Below are 6410 nucleotides of genomic sequence, written 5' to 3'. Positions count from 1 at the left end.
AGGTTTAAGTTTGGGGGAGTTGATAACTGTGATTTCTACATGTTTTATACCCATTCTTACCTAAGCTTTGTGCATTAACTGCCATAAATTAGTCCCAAAATGCTTACAAGTTGCGCTTGATTGCAGGTTTGAGTGACAAGATGACAAATACTAAAGATCGGCTCAAAATGGAGTGAAATCTGCCAAGTGTCAAAAGACAACAAAAGGGGGGAACAAAATGACCTGTGCGGTCCGCACTGTTTTGTCACGCGGCCGCACAGGAAAGTTCAGAGACCATGCCATTTTTAAGTCAAGCTGCGCGGTCCGCTCTCCTTTTCACGCGGTCCGCACTCCTTTCCGTGCGGTCCGCGCCTAAGAGTGTTAGAGATTCAATCATTCAAGGCAAAAGCCCACGCGGCCGCACACCTAATCAGTGCGGTCCGCTTGGATGAAGTTCACACGGCCGCACGTCACTTTTGTGCGGTCCGCGTCCCCAATGCCAGAAGCAAGATATGAAGACCAAAAACTCTCCGCGGCCGCGCGTCATTTGTGTGCAGTCCGCGCCAGACCCTCAGGGGTATTTTTGTCCGGTTTTTCCTGTGTAGTATAAATAGAACATTTTACTTTTTAGGAGCAGTTTTTTTAGTTCTGTTTTTGGGAGGATAGCAGCTGAGCTCGTGAGACTCATATTTTGGCCTATCTCGGGCATTTTAGCTTAGTTTTCATCATAGATTATTGTAGTTTAACATTAGCAATTAATTAATATGGTTGTTTCATCTTTTATTTCTTCAATTTCTATTTCTATTATGGCTAGCTAAACCCATTAGCTAGGGTTGTGGCTCAACCCTAGTGTGGATAATTAATGGGTGTGATTGTTTAGTGCATAAATGATGTTGAGTATTTGTTATTTGGATTAATCTTATGTTTTCATTAAGATTTGGTTGTTGCAAACACTAAGTCTAGCTTAGTGAGTCTTGACTCCTCTTGAGAAAGAGAGTCTATGACCCCAAGATTAATTCCAACAAGGAATTGAGATGGACCCATGAGAATGGTAGTCCCAATTAACGGGTTAAACCTCGAGAGAGTAATTACCCAATTTGAACCATAAGTTGCTTGGGCAAATTGGCCTACCCAATTGGTCTCGAGATAGTCAATTGGGCAAAATCACTCTCTCTACCGAGAGGTGTGAGAGTGGGTGTAAAAGTGCAACGGTTATAGCATAAGTCCCATATTCATCATTCTTGCATTAGGAATCTCTACCTGTTAGTTGACCACCTAGGTACATGCCACGACCCTAGTGCCTTTCTCTATATTGCATATAACTTAGAATTAATATCTTAGCATAACTTAGCTTTAAATTTGTAGTTGATATATTGAGTTGATAATCAAAAGAAAACCAAAAATGTTAGAAGATCAATTAGGAGCTAAAACATAGTCCTAGACCATACAAACACTCAACTCCAAATTGAAGCTCCCTGTGGAAAATTGACCCCGATACCGCTATTGGGTAAAGTATTAGCGCCCACTCTTCCTTAGGTTGAGTCCGTTGCGATCACTTTTTGGTCCTGAACTTCGAGTTCTAAGTTCAAAAGTTAAGGACATGTAGTCCTGAAGTCCTGAAATTAGAGTTCCAAGTTCAAAAGTTAAGGACATGTAGTCCTGAAGTCCTGAACTTAGAGTTGCAAGTTCAAAAGTTAAGGACACTTGGTCCTGAACTTTATAAGGAGAAGGGTGTTTTCGTCTGGGCAAGTAAAGTTTATTAAAGCAGTAGCTAAAAACTAAAGACATTTTAAACAGTGACTTAAAAGTAAATACATATGTTATTAGTGGCTAACCGTGCACTTCCCCCTACTTATTTATTAGTTTTTCCATTATATCATCTACAATTTGGCTTCGACTATGAACTTTGGGCTTCATTCCAATCGGTTCCTACTCGGTAACTTTACCTTTTATCTCTCTTTCTCTTTGGATTACTACTTTCAACACGCGCGCGCACATATACATATATATATATATATATATATATATATATATATATATATATATATATATATATATATATATGTGTGTGTGTGTGTGTGTGTGTATGTTATGCGGTAATTTTAAAAAATTAATGTATTAATTTTTTTAGTTACTCTCAAAAGGTTAACAATTTGAAAAGTTATAAACCAGGTTTATATGCAGGTATAATTTATATTTTTTAAATTCAATGAATTTATTTCCTTAGTTAATCTCATAAGATAGAAAAGTAATTTGAAAAGTTACATTTAATCTACAATTATAGGCAAGGTTTATATGCAAAAGTAAAATGTGTAGTATTTGAACAGTCATTCCTACGGCTATTTAGGACCTAAAGTCGATAATGCAATGGAAGTCATGGAGATTTGTTAGGAGTTAGCTGGCAAAAGTTGGGTTCATTTTTTCTCTTTATCCCTAATCCTTGACCCATCTATTTCACCTTATATGTTGTTTTTCCTCTTTTTTATAGTGTTGATTCTCATATTATTGCCTTAATAACGTTATTTTATGTGTGTGATACATATTTTTGTGTAGTGAGTACTATATATCCACCTTGTTAATAAGAAGCTGAAGTATTGTATAAACCGATGGCCTCATGGTATTTTTATGCACACGAATTTTGTTTGTTTGATTATTTATCTTGATATAAGATCAAATTTTTCTTTTTTGAAAAAATAACTTAAATTATTTTTTATTTATTTTGTTGGTTAAATTCATCTATATAACAAGATCTAAGCTCTTGATAGCATCTATTGAAAAGTAAGATCCTAATATTTAAAAAGTCACACTTATTGGCTATATATTAACCCCTTCTGTTATTGTTCAATTAACTGAACTATATGTATATGTAATATAAATATTGAGCAAGATCTAAATAGGCTAATATTCTCAAATTGGTACTCCATTAGCTCACTCTTCACATATTGACATCATCCATGCACGTTTTAAGACATTAGAATACGAAAATTCTTAAGTAATCCTATGATTTATTTAGAATGTAAATATTTGATTTCTTGTTGGAACGGGAGTATTGTGGCTATTAGTGTTCTTGAATACTCCCTCCGGTCCAAAATAAGTGATTTTTTCAGATTTCAAGAAAGAATTAATTATTTTTTTCCTACATTGCTGCTGGAGTAAATAGTGTTAGAGTATGTGTTAGGAGTATTTCTGTGAAGAGATAGTAAAGGTTAATATGGTCAATTTCATTGCTAATTAATGTTTAAAGGTGAATTTCTTAATATGTATGAAAACAGCTAAAAAATCACTTATTTTGGGCCGAAGGAAGTAGTAAGTTTTAATATTCCCAAGTCCCAAAGAAGCATGAATAATTTGACCGAGTGTACAGCTGAGGACTACGTCATGTATATTAATTTCATTGAGTTTCTGGTGCATACTTAACAAAGAATCTGATGATATGATGAAATGCATACGCTTGTGTTTTCCATGTGTGATCATTTATTATCCTTTTGAATATTTCTTTCTCTATATATATATATATAGCTGATATACAAAGAGCATGTTGTTTGAAATTATTGGCTTTCAAGGCAAGCAAGAAGCCAACAACAACAACAACAATGATCCAGTATAATTTCACAAGTGGGGTCTGGGGAGGGTAATATGTACGCAGACCTTACCCCTACTCCGAAGGGTAGAGAGGCTGTTTCCAGGAGACCCTCGGCAAGAAAGTTAATATTTTCATAACTTAAATAATTTTTTTTTAAATAATTAAGTTTTTATTTTCCATATAAGTTTTTTTTTCGTAATATACATGAGAAGCACGCGTATCAAATCATTTGCACAATAACATATGCATCTATATAGTTTAATTCTTCATATTCATACGAACTAATGACATCCAATCATTTTTAAGTTCAACTACTAAATCACTAATCAAGGATCATATTATATGATTTTTATAATGTGAATTTATATATATTATTCTTTATTTTTTATTTTATTGCTCAAAAACATGTTTTAATAATCTTATACGGTGTTTTTTTTAAAAAAATTATACTAAATATGGTCATGGTTTTCTTAAAATATTGTACTAAATGACTCATGAGTTTTAAATATTTTGTACTAAATAATTTGAGATCAAAGGCGGATCCAAGATTTAAATTATATGGAATCAATCTTTAAGATTTTAGCATTGAATTCACTCACTTGTGGGATTACACTGAATAGTCTAAATTATTGTTGTTGTTGTTTGTTTGTTTGCTTTATTGAACCCATTATATTTTAAAAATTATGAATTCATATTACTATTTGTTACAATTTTAGTAAATTTTTGCACATAAATTATGCTCAACGTCTTACGTGAATCCGATACCATGCATAACGCTAGATTTGTCCCTTTTCAGGATACACGTGCAACGCACGTGGCGAGAAACTAGTTATAATCAAACGTATGTATACACCACCAAATAATAAAACATAACGTCAACAAAAAAATCGAGCAAAGAAAACACATATAACAAACAAATATCCAAATATAACATAATAATACGCGTTGCATGTGTATTTTATATCAATGAATACAAATTTTAAGAAAATTACATAAATATTATTCTCAAAAGTGTTGCAAAATTTAAAAATCTAAATTCCTGAAAAAAACTGATGAATGTTGGTAGTGAACGACATCCCTAATTTGATATTTGTCTGGGATTAGATGCAATATCTATCTGCTAGATAGATTTGTCGACACTAAAAGAAGATACAAAACTCTATGACAACACTTTTGGAAAGTGTTTTATTAACAATTTCTTAGAAAAATAGCGTGAAATAGCTATGACTTTTACATTACAAACCTTAAACCTATAAAAATTAGCGATCTGAAAATAATTGTTAGCTCATGAGTATGGTTTTTGTTCAATTTGCTTTAAGTTTTTATCTCATATTATCTTGAAATGGAACACTTCTAATGTCACATAGATTATTGGTATTCCGGGTGAGATAATAATTCCTAAAATTATGATTCTTGTGAAAATTAACTTACTCGACTTATATAAATAATCTTACTGGGATTACATTCCTAAATATTATGATTTTCTATATAGTTCAAATAAAAAGAGATTTAAGAGTCAAAATATTAGTAAATTTAATGCCCTAAATATTAAAAAATAATAATTAAACGATGATTTTTTCCAATATGAAATTTATTTAAATGATAAAAAGGTTGATCAATTTCTCGTTGAAGTTCCAGGCTTTTATAATAGTCTAGATTGAAGATGACAAAATTTAAAGAAAAGTGAAGCACTATTTTTTAATATATTTTGTAGTTTTTATTATAGTCTCACATTATTTACCACATAATTATGATAAATTAATGTAATTTATTGCAACTACCAAGTAAAGTAAAATTATTCTTTAAAAATATTACTCATCGTTGTTAAAGTTATTTTGTTTATTATGAATAAATGGAGTACCATTAGGCTGTCACTTTTCAATTTCCATATAGAACTATTTCAAGTCTACAAATTTTGTAGTAACGTTTATTTAAGATAAATATTAATTGACTTATAAAATGTTTATTCAAAGTAAAAATTTAATCAATTTTAAAGTCCTAAATTTAGATATCTGGTTTAAAGAAGGAAATATCTAATAACCAAATCTCAATGAATTTCTAGTTCCTAAATATTAGAAGAATATTTAAAACGATAATTTTATCTAGTGTGAACTCTATGTTTAAAGGGTAAAAAAGGTGAACGATATTTCATGAAGGCCTAACTGATTTTAATATAATACTAGTCTCTCGGTACGTGCGTTGCGCGTGTCCCTTGTGTACGTTGGTTAAACTTATAAAAGCCACATAAATATTAAAATAACATAAATATTAGTTTAAAAATAGTATTCGAATTATATAATAAAAGTTAAATGCAAGATCATAAAAAATAATAAATGTCAGTCCTATTTAACTAACTCAATAAAGAAAAAAACTTTGCCCAAAAAAATCTTTAAGAACCTATTTTAATTCGGCATAAAGTAAATTATTAATTACGATTAAGATTTTACCCAACATAAAATGCACTTACGAAGAATAGAAAAATTGATCAATATTTCATATTCTTGTTAATACTGAAGGAATATTTTAGGTTTTTAAGGTTATAAAATATGGATATGTAGATCAAACTTTAACTCTATTGCAATTAATTTCGTATATTCTACTCATAATTTATTAAGTTGTTTGGTTCCTTTAACTCAGTAGTTATTTTTATACTTTCAGAAAATTTGTTTTCCGAATGACATATATATATATATATATATATATATATATATATATATATAAATAACGAAATAGTAAGTAATATCAAAAATAATTCTTCCAAATCATATTAATTGATGTTTCCAAACCACAGTCCGTTGTTTTCCAATATTGGCTCTTCTAAGTTTTAGAGATATTTAGGTTACATATT

Source organism: Nicotiana tabacum, chromosome 10 (genome assembly GCF_000715075.1).
Source record: "Nicotiana tabacum cultivar K326 chromosome 10, ASM71507v2, whole genome shotgun sequence".
Classification (NCBI taxonomy): domain Eukaryota; kingdom Viridiplantae; phylum Streptophyta; class Magnoliopsida; order Solanales; family Solanaceae; genus Nicotiana; species Nicotiana tabacum.
This window is presented reverse-complemented; position numbering follows the sequence as displayed.